Source organism: Corylus avellana, chromosome ca5 (genome assembly GCF_901000735.1).
Source record: "Corylus avellana chromosome ca5, CavTom2PMs-1.0".
Classification (NCBI taxonomy): Eukaryota; Viridiplantae; Streptophyta; class Magnoliopsida; order Fagales; family Betulaceae; genus Corylus; species Corylus avellana.
In genome coordinates, this window is record NC_081545.1 from 31527985 (window position 1) to 31549881 (window position 21897).

The 21897-nt window shown below is 36.2% G+C and overlaps 4 pseudogenes; all 4 read right to left on the reverse strand.

The window, feature by feature from the left end:
- Positions 1-2856: 2856 nt before the first annotated feature.
- On the reverse strand, positions 2857-5628 carry LOC132181532 (putative receptor-like protein kinase At5g39000; annotated as a pseudogene).
- A 3495-nt stretch (positions 5629-9123) lies between these two features.
- On the reverse strand, positions 9124-11976 carry LOC132182139 (uncharacterized; annotated as a pseudogene).
- A 643-nt stretch (positions 11977-12619) lies between these two features.
- Positions 12620-15399, reverse strand: LOC132181533 (putative receptor-like protein kinase At5g39000; annotated as a pseudogene).
- Positions 15400-18885: 3486 nt separating this feature from the next.
- LOC132182140 (uncharacterized) lies at positions 18886-21738 on the reverse strand (annotated as a pseudogene).
- Between the last annotated feature and the right edge of the window lie 159 nt (positions 21739-21897).

Consider the following 21897-nt stretch of genomic DNA (forward strand, 5'->3'; position numbering starts at 1 on the left):
GGAAGATTAAACAGTAGTCCCCAAAACCAGCAACTAAGAAAGACAACAAATCACCAACACCCCAAACCTGCGCAGCTTGGGAACATGAAAGAAGCCAAAACCGCCAGCAGGTCAATTAACACCATTAGACCAGCACAAACAAACATATATAAAAGCAGGAGTATATGAGTTGGAAAACATCATCAGAACCATCGATCCTGTCCAAGATTTGCGCATGGCGGCAATTACAATCTCTTGGAAAACACTACAGCATATGATCTAAATTAGTAGTTACAACATTGTTAATTATTTCTCAATAGAAGGTTGATGATATAAGGACTTCATGAATAACTAAAAGGTAGATTCTTCATTAATATGGGATAAAATTTCTGTTCTTACCCAGACAAGAAATTAATAACAAACAACTGATGGGAAAATAAAATCTTTATACTCCTAAGCAAATACAAATATGAAAAGGGATGAAAAGCATTGCTTTAAAGAACTTACTGCACGTAGCAGAGACCTTCGGTCCCTTTCTCGAGCATTCTTAACTGCCTAGAACAAAATCACACAAACCCATCAATTAGCTTCCAAAATGCAAAAAATCGAGCCTTCTTTTCAAAAATGCATACAAATTATAACAAAGAGAAAAGAAACTAACGTCCTCAAGCAACTTTTGCTCAGCCTCTACTTCTGAAGAATCTCTACAATAAAAAACCAAAAGCACTCAATAAAAAGGAAAAAAATTCATACATAACTCAAAAGAAATAACTTGTCAAACAAAAACCTTTCGACTATACGATCCACACGGGAACAACACTTTGCGCATACACCCTGATCCTTAGCACAACCTACGTCCAAATCAACCCAATGCCAAAATCAACCAAAACCCAACAGCCAAAAGAGGAAATAAGGTACACAATTTGTTTGTTTCACAGAAAATACTTTCTCAAATATGCCTTTCGACCCAAATTCTTTGCTGTTTAGTGGGACAACGGTTTCAATGACACCAAACAGAATCACAAAGAATTCAAAGAGCGAAACCAAGTACTGGTACACAGAGATTATGGTACGCCTGACGAACGGCGCGTTTTGAACATCGCTGACCGTAATTTAATCCAACAACAAAATCAACAAGTGCCCATTGAAATTGAATCGGTCCTTAAAAAAAATTGAGAAACAGAAAACAATAAAAATTAAAAAGATAAAGAAAAAAAAAAAACCATTTGGTAGGCTCGGTAAGGCGCTTCTACTTTCCGTAACGGCGTTTTCAGTCGATCTGTTCTTTACAACGGGGGCACCCCCCTAAATCTCGGAGTACGGCCTGAGCTTTCCCCCAACTTCCTGTTACAACTATTTATCTTGAGTTCGGATCTGGCTGTCAAGAATTAGACAAGTGTCAGCTAAAGTCTGATATGATTTTATTAACAAAAAAAAAAAAAAATGTAAAAAATTCTCTCTTCCTAGTATTATTTTTTTTTTTGGTTAAATTTTTATGAGTTAATATTTAGTTTCTAATGCTTCAAAATTTATTTTTGAATTTAAAACTAAAACCTAGGGGTGGAAGGTTAACCCTTTAGGGATGGTATCACTTAAAAGGAATTTTATCATCCTAAATTTAGTGCTAATACCTCAAATTTGAATTTTTCCTTGATATATCTCTTCTTCAATTTAAAAAACAATTTTTTTTTTAAAAAAAAAAAATGCAAAAAAGAAAAGAAAAAGAAAGTGTCTGACGCTTGAGGCAACTGGAAATCTCAATCCATTTATCTTCGACTATTGATTTTGAAAAACACTTTTTGAATTAAGTAAAAAATCCGTTTCTTCTTTCAAGAGAAAGGCGAGTGTTTTGTAAGAATCCTGCTATCAGGCTGCCAAAAGTCAGACAAGTGTCTGCCAAAGTTTGATGTGGCTTTATTAAAAAAAATAAAAAAATAAAAAATTGTAAAAAAATCTCTCTCTTCCTAGTCGTCCTGCTAGATTTTTTTTTTTTTTGTTAAATTTTTATGAGTTAGTATTTAGTTTCTAATGCCTCAAAATTTATTTTTGGATTTAAGACTAAAACTTAAGGATAGAGAGTTAACCCTTTAGGGATTGTATCACCCAAAAGGGATTCGATCATCTTAAATTTGGTACTAATACCTCAAATTTAAATTCTCCTTTAATAATTTATCTTCTTCAATATATATATTTTTAAAAAAATGGGTAAAATGTCTGACGCTTGGCTGCCTCATGGCATCCGTAAATCTCTATTTGTTTTGTAATACCATTTCATTGATCTTGACGCCTGCATTGGGTTTCGAAACTGTTGGAACAATACAACCTAATAATTTATGACTCTTGAGTATTGGACCTTTTGGCCTATTTTCTATTTTGTTTCGTTTATTTGGATCGTTATCTTTCGTGTTTGGATCTGCTGCAGGGGAGCCCACCCTTTTTGGTTTTTTATCACTTGTATTTCCAATTTGATTAGAAAAAAAGAATAGTCACAAAGAAATCCATTTTCTCCATTCTCCCACATTCAATAAAATAATAATAAATAAAAAAAATCTACATACTATAATTATATTCAACATTCATTCAACAATATTCATATGCTATTCTCAATCAACCGTTATATATATATATATAACGAATAACGAATATTCCAATTATTAATTAGAGTGTCATATCAAACATTTTCAAATGAATGTTTCTTACTTTACTTTAATCAAAACTCAGACTTGCTTAATCTTTTGACTTATTATCTTGCTTAGAGCTGACTTACGACAAAACCCAAGTCAAGAAGAATCCCATAATCTATGAGTTTAGAGTACTCATGATTCAATCCGATACATGCACTACAACTATCATTTAATTTGCTACACTCATGAATAGAATGACTTTCCTACAAACCCTTGTCCTCAATATATGACTCCAAATAAGGCCCAATTAATAAAAATTCAGCTACCATCTTTCACCGACCGCTAAGATTCATAATCATAGAGAACACTGTCCCAAATGACTAGAGGACATTAGTTTGCCCGACTCTTGACTGGCACTTGCAAAACTTTGCTCTCCGTTGCTCATTATGGTCACCCTGCTGTTGCTATTTCTACTTGACACTTGTCCACTGCTGCTACTTGACATGTCATCACTATCATCAAGTGTGGACTTGGGGAAGAGACCTTTCTCATCATCTAGCGCCTTAATTTCAACCACATTAAGCCCTACATCTTCGTCTACACTTTCTTGCAATTGCAATGCGAACTCAAGGCCCCCCAACACATCATCCATTGATGGCCGTTCGATTCCGTTGTCAAGTAAACAATTCATCGCAACCTCAACAAATTTCTTCAAGCACCGAATCCCTATTTCACCCTTAATTGATGGATCAACCATCTCTTCAACCTTTCCATTGCGATAGATTTCCTGCGCCCACCTCGCGAGGCCCATTGCTGTCTCTGTCGTACGCATTATAGGTGGCTTTGCACACAATACTTCACACAAAACCACACCAAATGAGTACACGTCAGATTTCACAGTCAACTGCATACGTCTGTAATACTCTAGGTCCATGTACCCAAAACTACCCTTCACCACCGTGCTGACATGGGAGTTGGCCATGCCAGTGGGACCTACTTTGGACAATCCAAAATCGGATACCTTGGCAACCCATTTCTCATCTAATAAGATATTTGTTGTCTTCACGTCACGATGAATGATTGTTTGCTTTGCGCCCGTATGAAGATAGTTCAAAGCACGAGCCGCACCGATACAAATCTCAAGGCGTTGCTTCCACGGAAGAGGTGGATTATCGGTGTTGTACAAATGATCACGTAGAGTCCCATGGGCCATGTAATCGTAGACGAGTATCATCTCATCACCTTCGTTACAATATCCAATCAGAGAAACAAGATGGAGGTAACGAAGCTGGGAGAGCATCACGATTTCGGTGTGGAACTCACGAGCCCCTTGCTGTGAACTAGATTTCAGCCGTTTGATTGCAACTGGAATAGTCCCGTCATCAATGTACCCTTTATACACGTTGCCAAACCCTCCAACCCCTATGATTAAAACCTTATCGAAATCGTTTGTGGCGGCTTTGATTTCAGCAAACGAAAACTTACGACATAATTCGGAAGGTAAAAATGAGCCCTGCGTCTTAGTGGACTTGGTCTTGGTGAAAGAAAATAGACCCCACCATGAAGTTACACCGGTGGAGCCGATGTCCTTGGCTCTCTTACTCAGCCCGAAAGTCACTAAAAAAAGAATAAAGAGTAGACCAACAACACCTCCAATGATAATGGCTATCATCGACGACAACTTCTGTGGCCTCTCCGTTAATTTTGTTTTGGGTTCCGGGGCCGGGAGTGTGGTAACCCCCTCCACTTCCGGGTTGAGCCCAGCAAGAGTACCGTCTGATCGGTTCAACTTAAATATTTCCACACCGTTCAAGATGGCACTGGCGTATAAGGGATGTGGTAATAGATCCCAGTTAGGATGTAGCGCGAGCCATAAATCTTGTTTGCCCTTGTTTACACTTGAGGCCAATACAACATACTCTCTGTATACAGGAATTCGAGTACCACCGGTCCATTGAATCACATCCGCTCCTTCCTCTGCCATCTGATTATTGATGAATATGTCAAAAACCCGTTGGTTCATTTTCAGAACCTCTTGCTGAGTTTCGCAGAAATGCAGCCTAAAAAGATAGTAAAACCCGCCATCAACCTTGAAGATCCACGTGAGGTTGAAACTCAAGTTAACCGTACCATTCAGAACCATTGAACGAGAAGTTTTATACACAATCTCCGGCGCTGTGTAGGCCGGTGTGTCTGTCGTATACTGTATCTTGACATCAGACTGGCCGTAAGGTATCATCCCTTTCTTCTGGCCAAACAGATACTGCGAGTCCTGACGCCAAGTCCGGAACATACCAGTATCCTCTACGCCCGAGACATCGTTGCCACCCACGTTTAGTCTAAACATGGTCTCAAGAGCAGTGGTGTTGTCGAAATAGAAGGGTATGTTGTAATCTACCTGCTTGGTGATCATTACATCATCCCTATTGTGCATATAGAGATTATTTGGGATAGAAACAATCTCTATACCATTAATGAAGGCGTAAGAGCTCGGAGATGGAATAAAGGTTATGTTGAGAAACCGAGTGTGAAACACAGGGATTATGAATTCTTTGATAAAGGTGGCTACGGGAGGTTCTATGGAAGATACGGTAAGGAAGGCACTGAAGTTGCTTAAGAGGGTGAAGTTATTGGCGGTGACGAAGGAGAAGGACTTCGATTTATCGTGTCCGGAGTAGGTGGCCGGAAAGAAGTAGAGACGGACGAACTTCAGGCCAGGCGAGACGGGGAAGGAGTAGGTGAACTTGTTGTGAAAGATGCGTGCAGTCGTGTAGGGGAGTTGGGTAACAGAAGGGTCGTGCTGGGAGGGGGTAGATGCTATTGATGTCGTGTTAATATTTGGGGGTGTAAACTTTGAGTTGAAATCGCCTTCCCAGTTACGGCCATCCAGCGAGGTTGATTTGAAGGACGAGCCACAATTGAGGAGAAAATAGTCGGTGGCAGCATAGGGTGGCGGGGTTTCGGTGAAGACTTGGGTGATCAGGAGAAGATGGAGGAAGGAGAGGTAGAGGGCAAGCGAGTGCATGGTGTGGAAGACCAATTCTCCTACGGCTGCTATACCATATATATATGCAGCTTAATTATCTGATGGAAAACACTGAGCAATTGTGTGAAAGTTAGGTCTTTGGATTTATGCGGATTGTTCAACATACACGCTTTTGAATATAAGTTATGTTTGGATTTTTGTAAAGCATTAATGCAAGGAATCGATTGTCCTCGACGATCACTTGCTTGGTATTTTCCTCCACTGGTGTGTAGGAGGATAATGGATACTTATTTCCACAAATGTGAAGGTGGGAAATAAGTGGGACATACATCTACAAATCACAATCAGGGAACAAATTAATCTTTTCATGCCTAAAAGCCCAAATTCAAGAATTTAATTATTCGATCGTAAAACAATACATTTTCACCGCCATTTCTTGAATCTTTAAATCTTTTAGGTATGATAATTGGCATCCCGGCTGCCTTTAGCTTTTAGAAGACCGGTAAGATCGAGGTTTATCTTCGACTATGACCTAAGGGAAAAGCCGAAAAGAGCTAATTATGTCGTTGCTCTCTTGAGAAACGCCAATATATATACCTCATATGTCATGCTTAAACCCAGGTATCACACAAAATTTACTCTCTGAAACTTTCTCTACCATGTCAACATGCATGGGACATTCGCGGAAAACTATCCAAAACTTGAATATTAACTTTAAACTATTTCTCGAAAATCAAACAGAAAATAGTTTCTTTCTTTTTAGAAAATGTTCACGTATTCAATTCTTTAAATTGATTTGTTTTTTCTTTTACTATTAAGTAATAAAATTATATCTCCAAACCGTTATATTTATCTTCAAATTTTAAGATAAATATAAAGGCCTTTTTTTCTTTCCTTTTCCTTTTCCTTTTTCTTTTTCCAAATGTCCTAGTCTGGTTGTCGTTTTCGGAAGAAAAGTCTTACAAGTGAACAAGTGATGTCTTTGATTGCATATTTATCTTCAAATTTGTCTTCAAGGGTAGCTCAATCGGTTAAGGACCACATCTCATGAAACGGAGTAGTTTGAATCCTTCCTCCCTTCTTGTGATAAAAAATAAAAAAATAAAAAAAAAATCTTCAAATTATTCCCTGAAAACGATTGCTGAACTTGTGAAAGATACTTTGGACTTGCTCATCAGCCTTGTATTTGGTGTTATTATTCCTCTGTCGACCCTGGCTGGCTGGCTCCACGCTCCTCACCAAATTGGAGAAGCCAATGGAGTCATTTAAAATTTGACAAAAAAAAAAAAAAAAATTGTGAATTGGGTGATAGTAAACTATGTTAAATGAGATAAGTATAATTTACCATTAAAGAATAGTACTCTATCTCTAAATTACCCTCTGGACTTGCGTCCATAAATAGCTAATTATCTAGATTCTGATTTCCTAAATCTTAATTAATACTATTATTATTAACGTTTTTTTTTTAAAAAAAAAAAAAAAAAAAAAATTATAAGCAATACTATATTGATAAAAGTTATATACGTACAAAATACCTATGTCTTCTTTTGTGCGTGTAATATTATCCTAAAAAAGATAACATAGATGAAAAATGCTAGAGTTATTAACTCTTTTACTATCTTCTTGCTTTAGTATTGACCAAATACTCAGACTTAGAATAAGGGCCACCGGACCAACCTTTCTATTAATATTCAACACATGAGGAATAGCAACCTGGAGTACTACGTGATTAAACTTGAATGTTTTTGGTAAGTTTTTTTGAACCTTGTTATCATATTCAAATTCATGGGTACAGCGAGACACCATTCAAAGTTCTTGACTCGTTACTTATTAAAAAAAAAAAAAAAGAAGAAGAAAAAAGGGTTCTTGACTCGTTAACCACAACTTTAATGACAACCATGCAATTTTTTGTTATATACTTTGATAGTAAAGCTTTCTTATATCTGGTTTATTTAATACAAGTGAAAATATTAGAGTAAAGCTATAAAATCATATTTTTATCTTACAATAACCAAACAGTCCCAGTATATCAATCATTAGAGAGTCATAGTAAAATAAAAAATTGTTAGGACTGTTACATCAATATCATGAAATAAAAATATATAGCATTATTCTTGAAATTAGTAGAGGTTTAAGATGGATCATAAATTTGGAATGCATGCATTGCTTATTTGAATTAGAGTATGTACATAATTCAGTTTACGTGATCCGTACAAAAACAATATGGACAAGAAGGATTCGTGTGGCAATATAATGAATCCTTGATTGGTGATTTATATATGCCTTTAGATGCCATGGATAACACTAAATGGTATAATTTCTATGATTCATCTTACCTCCTTTAAATTATTTTATGGTTAACTAGAGTATGCAAAATCTATTTGTATTTGTGTTTTGTTACTTTATGTGGCTTAAAAAACTTGTGAATGTTAGGGCACAACAAACTATGTTTATATTTTCGTCATTATTTTTCCAGGATGTTTTCTTCATAATACTGGAGATTTTTAGTTGGTCTTCTCTGAGGAACTATTATAGGAATTAGGAACCTACAGATATGTTACCCATGACATTTTCTTTTTCATCTCTGAGAAGCCTTATATAAATGGAGAAGTGTGTAGCTTCAATGGTGAAAAATAAACTTCTTTTTCAGGCCCCCCTCCCTCTCTCTCTCTCTCCGCCGAAATATATTAATTCCTCAAAATGAAAATGCATGTTGTAAATCATGGTAGACTCTCTCTCTCTCTCTCTCTCTTGAAAGTGTAAGTGTACACACACACAACTTCGATGTATATATTTACGTGTTTTATTCCCTGTCCAAGAGTTTTTTTTTTCTTGTTCAGAGCGCCTGTGTGCAAAAGATAACTTGATGTGATGTACTGCTGGTCCACAACCTTTCTTCTTCCTGACATGAGAGGTAGCGATTTTTGGTCCAAAACTGGAATGGGATTCATCATTTTGTTGACAGTGATTGTTTGGATAGGCACTATAATGCTTCTTGTGCTATAGAGTTCCAGAAACAGAGTAGCTGATATTAAAGCTTTTTGTGGCTATTTTGATTAAGGAGCCAACATTGTGGTTACCGGAACAGGATTACTTGCTAATTTTTTGGAAAGGATTGTTAGACTCTTAAAAGATTTTTCCAGCTAGATATTTCTTTCTCCATAAGAGGCTTGGTCAACAATGAAGTGTATTCTTTGGCATAGTAAATGCAAATAATTTTTATTTTTTTGAGATGCAGTTATTTTCCGGTGCATTTTTTTTCCCATTTCCCATTTGGATCTCATTTTCTTTTATTCTTCTGTCCTCTCGATAATTTGAGATAGCAGTAGCAGATATGCTAGATAATTACTTGGGATCTTCTTTTGGAATCTTGTCCGATGGTACATAACACAAGGGTAAATCAAGTTGTTGCAATCATCAGCGTCACACACGCACACACATATATAAGCACTTGTACAGAATGATCCACTAGCAAAAACAGAAAATAGAGGTCACAAATTCTTCTTAATCTTAACAAAAAATGACTCAATTTCTGGCAAATTTGATATTTCAGCACATCTTCAAAAAAGAAATCTAATGTAATCAGTATCTTCGTAGTACATGTTGGAACATGGAAGAGATCCCACAACCTATAAGCATCTGTTGACACACTGTTCATATCCCTCAACTCAAAATTAGATCCTCATCTTCATCGTCGTCATCATCACCATTATCGTTCCTGCTTTGCTCAGCATATTCCTCAAGTGATGTAGCGGGAAATAACTCCCCAACCTTGTCTTCTTTGTCGGTTGGTGTTATCTTCGAACTTTAGATTTACCTTTGTTCATCATCTGGTGCAACATAAAAGGAAAATAATACCACATGTTAGAGAAGAAAACGGGCAAAAAGGAACAATGAAGTACAAAAAGCACTATTATTGGATTAGTTTCACCCTGTCAAGACATGATAAAAGATCTAAATCCATAAAATGGTCACCAACTATGCACATCAAAACAAGCTCAACTTGGTAAAAACTAGAAATACCCATTAATAAAACAATAACCGGGAAAGATTACACAACCTGAGATACCGGTAGAAACTGAATAAAATGCACAGAAAAGAGATGTATGTTGTATAAGGGCAAACGCCTAATCAACTTGGGATTCAAAATGCAATTTGCACAATAAAATTCAAAACTTGCAGATGTGATTTCCATCTCCTGGAAGTGAGTCTTGGCGTACCAGGGAAGAGGACGGTTTAACACCGAAGCGGTTGAAAATTCCAAAATTAATTTCTCGACGGGTTATAAGCAAGACAAGCATATAATTATCATAATAACTGCAAAGAAAATTTTGAATCTAGAATTTTCATACAGAAAGAAACATTATTCAATTTAAGCTTTGAGCATGGCCGCAATTACAATCTCTTGGAAAACACTACAGCATATGATCTAAATTAGGAGTTACAACATTAATTGTTAATTATTTCTCAATAGAAGGTTGGTGATATAAGGACTTCATGAATAACTAAAAGGTAGATTCTTCATTAATATGGGATAAAGTTTCTGTTCTTACCCAGACAAGAAATTCATAACAAACAACTGATGGGAAAATAAAATCTTTATACTCCTAAGCAAATACAAATATGAAAAGGGATGAAAAGCATTGCTTTAAAGAACTTACAGCACGTAGTAGAGACCTTCGGTCCCTTTCTCGAGCATTCTTAACTGCCTAGAACAAAATCACACAAACCCATCAATTAGCTTCCAAAATGCAAAAAATCGAGCCTTCTTTTCAAAAATGCATACAAATTATAACATAGAGAAAAGAAACTAACGTCCTCAAGCAACTTTTGCTCAGCCTCTACTTCTGAAGAATCTCTACAATAAAAAACCAAAAGCACTCAATAAAAAGGAACAAAATTCATACATAACTCAGAGAAATAACTTGTCAAACAAAAACCTTTCGACTATACGATCCACACGGGAACAACACTTTGCGCATACACCCTGATCCTTAGCACAACCTACATCCAAATCAACCCAATGCCAAAATCAACCAAAACCCAACAGCCAAAAGAGGAAATAAGGTACACAATTTGTTTGTTTCACAGAAAATACTTTCTCAAATATGCCTTTCGACCCAAATTCTTTGCTGTTTAGTGGGACAACGGTTTCAATGACACCAAACAGAATCACAAAGAATTCAAAGAGCGAAACCAAGTACTGGTACACAGAGATTATGGTACGCCTGACGAACGGCGCGTTTTGAACATCGCTGACCGTAATTTAATCCAACAACAAAATCAACAAGTGCCCATTGAAATTGAATCGGTCCTTAAAAAAAATTGAGAAACAGAAAACAATAAAAATTAAAAAGATAAAGAAAAAAAAAAAACCATTTGGTAGGCTCGGTAAGGCGCTTCTACTTTCCGTAACGGCGTTTTCAGTCGATCTGTTCTTTACAACGGGGGCACCCCCCTAAATCTCGGAGTACGGCCTGAGCTTTCCCCCAACTTCCTGTTACAACTATTTATCTTGAGTTCGGATCTGGCTGTCAAGAATTAGACAAGTGTCAGCTAAAGTCTGATATGATTTTATTAACAAAAAAAAAAAAAAATGTAAAAAATTCTCTCTTCCTAGTATTATTTTTTTTTTTGGTTAAATTTTTATGAGTTAATATTTAGTTTCTAATGCTTCAAAATTTATTTTTGAATTTAAAACTAAAACCTAGGGGTGGAAGGTTAACCCTTTAGGGATGGTATCACTTAAAAGGAATTTTATCATCCTAAATTTAGTGCTAATACCTCAAATTTGAATTTTTCCTTGATATATCTCTTCTTCAATTTAAAAAACAATTTTTTTTTTAAAAAAAAAAAATGCAAAAAAGAAAAGAAAAAGAAAGTGTCTGACGCTTGAGGCAACTGGAAATCTCAATCCATTTATCTTCGACTATTGATTTTGAAAAACACTTTTTGAATTAAGTAAAAAATCCGTTTCTTCTTTCAAGAGAAAGGCGAGTGTTTTGTAAGAATCCTGCTATCAGGCTGCCAAAAGTCAGACAAGTGTCTGCCAAAGTTTGATGTGGCTTTATTAAAAAAAATAAAAAAATAAAAAATTGTAAAAAAATCTCTCTCTTCCTAGTCGTCCTGCTAGATTTTTTTTTTTTTTGTTAAATTTTTATGAGTTAGTATTTAGTTTCTAATGCCTCAAAATTTATTTTTGGATTTAAGACTAAAACTTAAGGATAGAGAGTTAACCCTTTAGGGATTGTATCACCCAAAAGGGATTCGATCATCTTAAATTTGGTACTAATACCTCAAATTTAAATTCTCCTTTAATAATTTATCTTCTTCAATATATATATTTTTAAAAAAATGGGTAAAATGTCTGACGCTTGGCTGCCTCATGGCATCCGTAAATCTCTATTTGTTTTGTAATACCATTTCATTGATCTTGACGCCTGCATTGGGTTTCGAAACTGTTGGAACAATACAACCTAATAATTTATGACTCTTGAGTATTGGACCTTTTGGCCTATTTTCTATTTTGTTTCGTTTATTTGGATCGTTATCTTTCGTGTTTGGATCTGCTGCAGGGGAGCCCACCCTTTTTGGTTTTTTATCACTTGTATTTCCAATTTGATTAGAAAAAAAGAATAGTCACAAAGAAATCCATTTTCTCCATTCTCCCACATTCAATAAAATAATAATAAATAAAAAAAATCTACATACTATAATTATATTCAACATTCATTCAACAATATTCATATGCTATTCTCAATCAACCGTTATATATATATATATAACGAATAACGAATATTCCAATTATTAATTAGAGTGTCATATCAAACATTTTCAAATGAATGTTTCTTACTTTACTTTAATCAAAACTCAGACTTGCTTAATCTTTTGACTTATTATCTTGCTTAGAGCTGACTTACGACAAAACCCAAGTCAAGAAGAATCCCATAATCTATGAGTTTAGAGTACTCATGATTCAATCCGATACATGCACTACAACTATCATTTAATTTGCTACACTCATGAATAGAATGACTTTCCTACAAACCCTTGTCCTCAATATATGACTCCAAATAAGGCCCAATTAATAAAAATTCAGCTACCATCTTTCACCGACCGCTAAGATTCATAATCATAGAGAACACTGTCCCAAATGACTAGAGGACATTAGTTTGCCCGACTCTTGACTGGCACTTGCAAAACTTTGCTCTCCGTTGCTCATTATGGTCACCCTGCTGTTGCTATTTCTACTTGACACTTGTCCACTGCTGCTACTTGACATGTCATCACTATCATCAAGTGTGGACTTGGGGAAGAGACCTTTCTCATCATCTAGCGCCTTAATTTCAACCACATTAAGCCCTACATCTTCGTCTACACTTTCTTGCAATTGCAATGCGAACTCAAGGCCCCCCAACACATCATCCATTGATGGCCGTTCGATTCCGTTGTCAAGTAAACAATTCATCGCAACCTCAACAAATTTCTTCAAGCACCGAATCCCTATTTCACCCTTAATTGATGGATCAACCATCTCTTCAACCTTTCCATTGCGATAGATTTCCTGCGCCCACCTCGCGAGGCCCATTGCTGTCTCTGTCGTACGCATTATAGGTGGCTTTGCACACAATACTTCACACAAAACCACACCAAATGAGTACACGTCAGATTTCACAGTCAACTGCATACGTCTGTAATACTCTAGGTCCATGTACCCAAAACTACCCTTCACCACCGTGCTGACATGGGAGTTGGCCATGCCAGTGGGACCTACTTTGGACAATCCAAAATCGGATACCTTGGCAACCCATTTCTCATCTAATAAGATATTTGTTGTCTTCACGTCACGATGAATGATTGTTTGCTTTGCGCCCGTATGAAGATAGTTCAAAGCACGAGCCGCACCGATACAAATCTCAAGGCGTTGCTTCCACGGAAGAGGTGGATTATCGGTGTTGTACAAATGATCACGTAGAGTCCCATGGGCCATGTAATCGTAGACGAGTATCATCTCATCACCTTCGTTACAATATCCAATCAGAGAAACAAGATGGAGGTAACGCAGCTGGGAGAGCATCACGATTTCGGTGTGGAACTCACGAGCCCCTTGCTGTGAACTAGATTTCAGCCGTTTGATTGCAACTGGAATAGTCCCGTCATCAATGTACCCTTTATACACGTTGCCAAACCCTCCAACCCCTATGATTAAAACCTTATCGAAATCGTTTGTGGCGGCTTTGATTTCAGCAAACGAAAACTTACGACATAATTCGGAAGGTAAAAATGAGCCCTGCGTCTTAGTGGACTTGGTCTTGGTGAAAGAAAATAGACCCCACCATGAAGTTACACCGGTGGAGCCGATGTCCTTGGCTCTCTTACTCAGCCCGAAAGTCACTAAAAAAAGAATAAAGAGTAGACCAACAACACCTCCAATGATAATGGCTATCATCGACGACAACTTCTGTGGCCTCTCCGTTAATTTTGTTTTGGGTTCCGGGGCCGGGAGTGTGGTAACCCCCTCCACTTCCGGGTTGAGCCCAGCAAGAGTACCGTCTGATCGGTTCAACTTAAATATTTCCACACCGTTCAAGATGGCACTGGCGTATAAGGGATGTGGTAATAGATCCCAGTTAGGATGTAGCGCGAGCCATAAATCTTGTTTGCCCTTGTTTACACTTGAGGCCAATACAACATACTCTCTGTATACAGGAATTCGAGTACCACCGGTCCATTGAATCACATCCGCTCCTTCCTCTGCCATCTGATTATTGATGAATATGTCAAAAACCCGTTGGTTCATTTTCAGAACCTCTTGCTGAGTTTCGCAGAAATGCAGCCTAAAAAGATAGTAAAACCCGCCATCAACCTTGAAGATCCACGTGAGGTTGAAACTCAAGTTAACCGTACCATTCAGAACCATTGAACGAGAAGTTTTATACACAATCTCCGGCGCTGTGTAGGCCGGTGTGTCTGTCGTATACTGTATCTTGACATCAGACTGGCCGTAAGGTATCATCCCTTTCTTCTGGCCAAACAGATACTGCGAGTCCTGACGCCAAGTCCGGAACATACCAGTATCCTCTACGCCCGAGACATCGTTGCCACCCACGTTTAGTCTAAACATGGTCTCAAGAGCAGTGGTGTTGTCGAAATAGAAGGGTATGTTGTAATCTACCTGCTTGGTGATCATTACATCATCCCTATTGTGCATATAGAGATTATTTGGGATAGAAACAATCTCTATACCATTAATGAAGGCGTAAGAGCTCGGAGATGGAATAAAGGTTATGTTGAGAAACCGAGTGTGAAACACAGGGATTATGAATTCTTTGATAAAGGTGGCTACGGGAGGTTCTATGGAAGATACGGTAAGGAAGGCACTGAAGTTGCTTAAGAGGGTGAAGTTATTGGCGGTGACGAAGGAGAAGGACTTCGATTTATCGTGTCCGGAGTAGGTGGCCGGAAAGAAGTAGAGACGGACGAACTTCAGGCCAGGCGAGACGGGGAAGGAGTAGGTGAACTTGTTGTGAAAGATGCGTGCAGTCGTGTAGGGGAGTTGGGTAACAGAAGGGTCGTGCTGGGAGGGGGTAGATGCTATTGATGTCGTGTTAATATTTGGGGGTGTAAACTTTGAGTTGAAATCGCCTTCCCAGTTACGGCCATCCAGCGAGGTTGATTTGAAGGACGAGCCACAATTGAGGAGAAAATAGTCGGTGGCAGCATAGGGTGGCGGGGTTTCGGTGAAGACTTGGGTGATCAGGAGAAGATGGAGGAAGGAGAGGTAGAGGGCAAGCGAGTGCATGGTGTGGAAGACCAATTCTCCTACGGCTGCTATACCATATATATATGCAGCTTAATTATCTGATGGAAAACACTGAGCAATTGTGTGAAAGTTAGGTCTTTGGATTTATGCGGATTGTTCAACATACACGCTTTTGAATATAAGTTATGTTTGGATTTTTGTAAAGCATTAATGCAAGGAATCGATTGTCCTCGACGATCACTTGCTTGGTATTTTCCTCCACTGGTGTGTAGGAGGATAATGGATACTTATTTCCACAAATGTGAAGGTGGGAAATAAGTGGGACATACATCTACAAATCACAATCAGGGAACAAATTAATCTTTTCATGCCTAAAAGCCCAAATTCAAGAATTTAATTATTCGATCGTAAAACAATACATTTTCACCGCCATTTCTTGAATCTTTAAATCTTTTAGGTATGATAATTGGCATCCCGGCTGCCTTTAGCTTTTAGAAGACCGGTAAGATCGAGGTTTATCTTCGACTATGACCTAAGGGAAAAGCCGAAAAGAGCTAATTATGTCGTTGCTCTCTTGAGAAACGCCAATATATATACCTCATATGTCATGCTTAAACCCAGGTATCACACAAAATTTACTCGCTGAAAATTTCTCTACCATGTCAACATGCATGCATGGGACATTCGCGGAAAACTATCCAAAACTTGAATATTAACTTTAAACTATTTCTCGAAAATCAAACAGAAAATAGTTTCTTTCTTTTTAGAAAATGTTCACGTATTCAATTCTTTAAATTGATTTGTTTTTTCTTTTACTATTAAGTAATAAAATTATATCTCCAAACCGTTATATTTATCTTCAAATTTTAAGATAAATATAAAGGCCTTTTTTTCTTTCCTTTTCCTTTTCCTTTTTCTTTTTCCAAATGTCCTAGTCTGGTTGTCGTTTTCGGAAGAAAAGTCTTACAAGTGAACAAGTGATGTCTTTGATTGCATATTTATCTTCAAATTTGTCTTCAAGGGTAGCTCAATCGGTTAAGGACCACATCTCATGAAACGGAGTAGTTTGAATCCTTCCTCCCTTCTTGTGATAAAAAATAAAAAAATAAAAAAAAAATCTTCAAATTATTCCCTGAAAACGATTGCTGAACTTGTGAAAGATACTTTGGACTTGCTCATCAGCCTTGTATTTGGTGTTATTATTCCTCTGTCGACCCTGGCTGGCTGGCTCCACGCTCCTCACCAAATTGGAGAAGCCAATGGAGTCATTTAAAATTTGACAAAAAAAAAAAAAAAAATTGTGAATTGGGTGATAGTAAACTATGTTAAATGAGATAAGTATAATTTACCATTAAAGAATAGTACTCTATCTCTAAATTACCCTCTGGACTTGCGTCCATAAATAGCTAATTATCTAGATTCTGATTTCCTAAATCTTAATTAATACTATTATTACTAACGTTTTTTTTTTTTTTAAAAAAAAAAAAATTATAAGCAATACTATATTGATAAAAGTTATATACGTACAAAATACCTATGTCTTCTTTTGTGCGTGTAATATTATCCTAAAAAAGATAACATAGATGAAAAATGCTAGAGTTATTAACTCTTTTACTAACTTCTTGCTTTAGTATTGACCAAATACTCAGACTTAGAATAAGGGCCACCGGACCAACCTTTCTATTAATATTCAACACATGAGGAATAGCAACCTGGAGTACTACGTGATTAAACTTGAATGTTTTTGGTAAGTTTTTTTGAACCTTGTTATCATATTCAAATTCATGGGTACAGCGAGACACCATTCAAAGTTCTTGACTCGTTACTTATTAAAAAAAAAAAAAAAGAAGAAGAAAAAAGGGTTCTTGACTCGTTAACCACAACTTTAATGACAACCATGCAATTTTTTGTTATATACTTTGATAGTAAAGCTTTCTTATATCTGGTTTATTTAATACAAGTGAAAATATTAGAGTAAAGCTATAAAATCATATTTTTATCTTACAATAACCAAACAGTCCCAGTATATCAATCATTAGAGAGTCATAGTAAAATAAAAAATTGTTAGGACTGTTACATCAATATCATGAAATAAAAATATATAGCATTATTCTTGAAATTAGTAGAGGTTTAAGATGGATCATAAATTTGGAATGCATGCATTGCTTATTTGAATTAGAGTATGTACATAATTCAGTTTACGTGATCCGTACAAAAACAATATGGACAAGAAGGATTCGTGTGGCAATATAATGAATCCTTGATTGGTGATTTATATATGCCTTTAGATGCCATGGATAACACTAAATGGTATAATTTCTATGATTCATCTTACCTCCTTTAAATTATTTTATGGTTAACTAGAGTATGCAAAATCTATTTGTATTTGTGTTTTGTTACTTTATGTGGCTTAAAAAACTTGTGAATGTTAGGGCACAACAAACTATGTTTATATTTTCGTCATTATTTTTCCAGGATGTTTTCTTCATAATACTGGAGATTTTTAGTTGGTCTTCTCTGAGGAACTATTATAGGAATTAGGAACCTACAGATATGTTACCCATGACATTTTCTTTTTCATCTCTGAGAAGCCTTATATAAATGGAGAAGTGTGTAGCTTCAATGGTGAAAAATAAACTTCTTTTTCAGGCCCCCCTCCCTCTCTCTCTCTCTCCGCCGAAATATATTAATTCCTCAAAATGAAAATGCATGTTGTAAATCATGGTAGACTCTCTCTCTCTCTCTCTCTCTTGAAAGTGTAAGTGTACACACACACAACTTCGATGTATATATTTACGTGTTTTATTCCCTGTCCAAGAGTTTTTTTTTTCTTGTTCAGAGCGCCTGTGTGCAAAAGATAACTTGATGTGATGTACTGCTGGTCCACAACCTTTCTTCTTCCTGACATGAGAGGTAGCGATTTTTGGTCCAAAACTGGAATGGGATTCATCATTTTGTTGACAGTGATTGTTTGGATAGGCACTATAATGCTTCTTGTGCTATAGAGTTCCAGAAACAGAGTAGCTGATATTAAAGCTTTTTGTGGCTATTTTGATTAAGGAGCCAACATTGTGGTTACCGGAACAGGATTACTTGCTAATTTTTTGGAAAGGATTGTTAGACTCTTAAAAGATTTTTCCAGCTAGATATTTCTTTCTCCATAAGAGGCTTGGTCAACAATGAAGTGTATTCTTTGGCATAGTAAATGCAAATAATTTTTATTTTTTTGAGATGCAGTTATTTTCCGGTGCATTTTTTTTCCCATTTCCCATTTGGATCTCATTTTCTTTTATTCTTCTGTCCTCTCGATAATTTGAGATAGCAGTAGCAGATATGCTAGATAATTACTTGGGATCTTCTTTTGGAATCTTGTCCGATGGTACATAACACAAGGGTAAATCAAGTTGTTGCAATCATCAGCGTCACACACGCACACACATATATAAGCACTTGTACAGAATGATCCACTAGCAAAAACAGAAAATAGAGGTCACAAATTCTTCTTAATCTTAACAAAAAATGACTCAATTTCTGGCAAATTTGATATTTCAGCACATCTTCAAAAAAGAAATCTAATGTAATCAGTATCTTCGTAGTACATGTTGGAACATGGAAGAGATCCCACAACCTATAAGCATCTGTTGACACACTGTTCATATCCCTCAACTCAAAATTAGATCCTCATCTTCATCGTCGTCATCATCACCATTATCGTTCCTGCTTTGCTCAGCATATTCCTCAAGTGATGTAGCGGGAAATAACTCCCCAACCTTGTCTTCTTTGTCGGTTGGTGTTATCTTCGAACTTTAGATTTACCTTTGTTCATCATCTGGTGCAACATAAAAGGAAAATAATACCACATGTTAGAGAAGAAAACGGGCAAAAAGGAACAATGAAGTACAAAAAGCACTATTATTGGATTAGTTTCACCCTGTCAAGACATGATAAAAGATCTAAATCCATAAAATGGTCACCAACTATGCACATCAAAACAAGCTCAACTTGGTAAAAACTAGAAATACCCATTAATAAAACAATAACCGGGAAAGATTACACAACCTGAGATACCGGTAGAAACTGAATAAAATGCACAGAAAAGAGATGTATGTTGTATAAGGGCAAACGCCTAATCAACTTGGGATTCAAAATGCAATTTGCACAATAAAATTCAAAACTTGCAGATGTGATTTCCATCTCCTGGAAGTGAGTCTTGGCGTACCAGGGAAGAGGACGGTTTAACACCGAAGCGGTTGAAAATTCCAAAATTAATTTCTCGACGGGTTATAAGCAAGACAAGCATATAATTATCATAATAACTGCAAAGAAAATTTTGAATCTAGAATTTTCATACAGAAAGAAACATTATTCAATTTAAGCTTTGAGCATGGCCGCAATTACAATCTCTTGGAAAACACTACAGCATATGATCTAAATTAGGAGTTACAACATTAATTGTTAATTATTTCTCAATAGAAGGTTGGTGATATAAGGACTTCATGAATAACTAAAAGGTAGATTCTTCATTAATATGGGATAAAGTTTCTGTTCTTACCCAGACAAGAAATTCATAACAAACAACTGATGGGAAAATAAAATCTTTATACTCCTAAGCAAATACAAATATGAAAAGGGATGAAAAGCATTGCTTTAAAGAACTTACAGCACGTAGTAGAGACCTTCGGTCCCTTTCTCGAGCATTCTTAACTGCCTAGAACAAAATCACACAAACCCATCAATTAGCTTCCAAAATGCAAAAAATCGAGCCTTCTTTTCAAAAATGCATACAAATTATAACATAGAGAAAAGAAACTAACGTCCTCAAGCAACTTTTGCTCAGCCTCTACTTCTGAAGAATCTCTACAATAAAAAACCAAAAGCACTCAATAAAAAGGAACAAAATTCATACATAACTCAGAGAAATAACTTGTCAAACAAAAACCTTTCGACTATACGATCCACACGGGAACAACACTTTGCGCATACACCCTGATCCTTAGCACAACCTACATCCAAATCAACCCAATGCCAAAATCAACCAAAACCCAACAGCCAAAAGAGGAAATAAGGTACACAATTTGTTTGTTTCACAGAAAATACTTTCTCAAATATGCCTTTCGACCCAAATTCTTTGCTGTTTAGTGGGACAACGGTTTCAATGACACCAAACAGAATCACAAAGAATTCAAAGAGCGAAACCAAGTACTGGTACACAGAGATTATGGTACGCCTGACGAACGGCGCGTTTTGAACATCGCTGACCGTAATTCAATCCAACAACAAAATCAACAAGCGCCCATTGAAATTGAATCGGTCCTTAAAAAAAATTGAGAAACAGAAAACAATAAAAATTAAAAAGATAAGGAAAAAAAAAAAAACCATTTGGTAGGCTCGGTAAGGCGCTTCTACTTTCCGTAACGGCGTTTCCAGTCGATCTGTTCTTTACAACGGAGGCACCCCCCTAAATCTCGGAGTACGGCCTGAGCTTTCCCCCAACTTCCTGTTACAACTATTTATCTTGAGTTCGGATCTAGCTGTCAAGAATTAGACAAGTGTCAGCCAAAGTCTGATGTGATTTTATTAACAAAAAAAAAAAAATGTAAAAAATTCTCTCTTCCTAGTATTATTATTTTTTTTTTGTTAAATTTTTATGAGTTAATATTTAGTTTCTAATGCTTCAAAATTTATTTTTGAATTTAAAACTAAAACCTAGGGGTGGAAGGTTAACCCTTTAGGGATGGTATCACTTAAAAGGAATTTTATCATCCTAAATTTAGTGCTAATACCTCAAATTTGAATTTTTCCTTGATATATCTCTTCTTCAATTTAAAAAACAATTTTTTTTTTAAAAAAAAAAAATGCAAAAAAGAAAAGAAAAAGAAAGTGTCTGACGCTTGAGGCAACTGGAAATCTCAATCCATTTATCTTCGACTATTGATTTTGAAAAACACTTTTTGAATTAAGTAAAAAATCCGTTTCTTCTTTCAAGAGAAAGGCGAGTGTTTTGTAAGAATCCTGCTATCAGGCTGCCAAAAGTCAGACAAGTGTCTGCCAAAGTTTGATGTGGCTTTATTAAAAAAAATAAAAAAATAAAAAATTGTAAAAAAATCTCTCTCTTCCTAGTCGTCCTGCTAGATTTTTTTTTTTTTTGTTAAATTTTTATGAGTTAGTATTTAGTTTCTAATGCCTCAAAATTTATTTTTGGATTTAAGACTAAAACTTAAGGATAGAGAGTTAACCCTTTAGGGATTGTATCACCCAAAAGGGATTCGATCATCTTAAATTTGGTACTAATACCTCAAATTTAAATTCTCCTTTAATAATTTATCTTCTTCAATATATATATTTTTAAAAAAATGGGTAAAATGTCTGACGCTTGGCTGCCTCATGGCATCCGTAAATCTCTATTTGTTTTGTAATACCATTTCATTGATCTTGACGCCTGCATTGGGTTTCGAAACTGTTGGAACAATACAACCTAATAATTTATGACTCTTGAGTATTGGACCTTTTGGCCTATTTTCTATTTTGTTTCGTTTATTTGGATC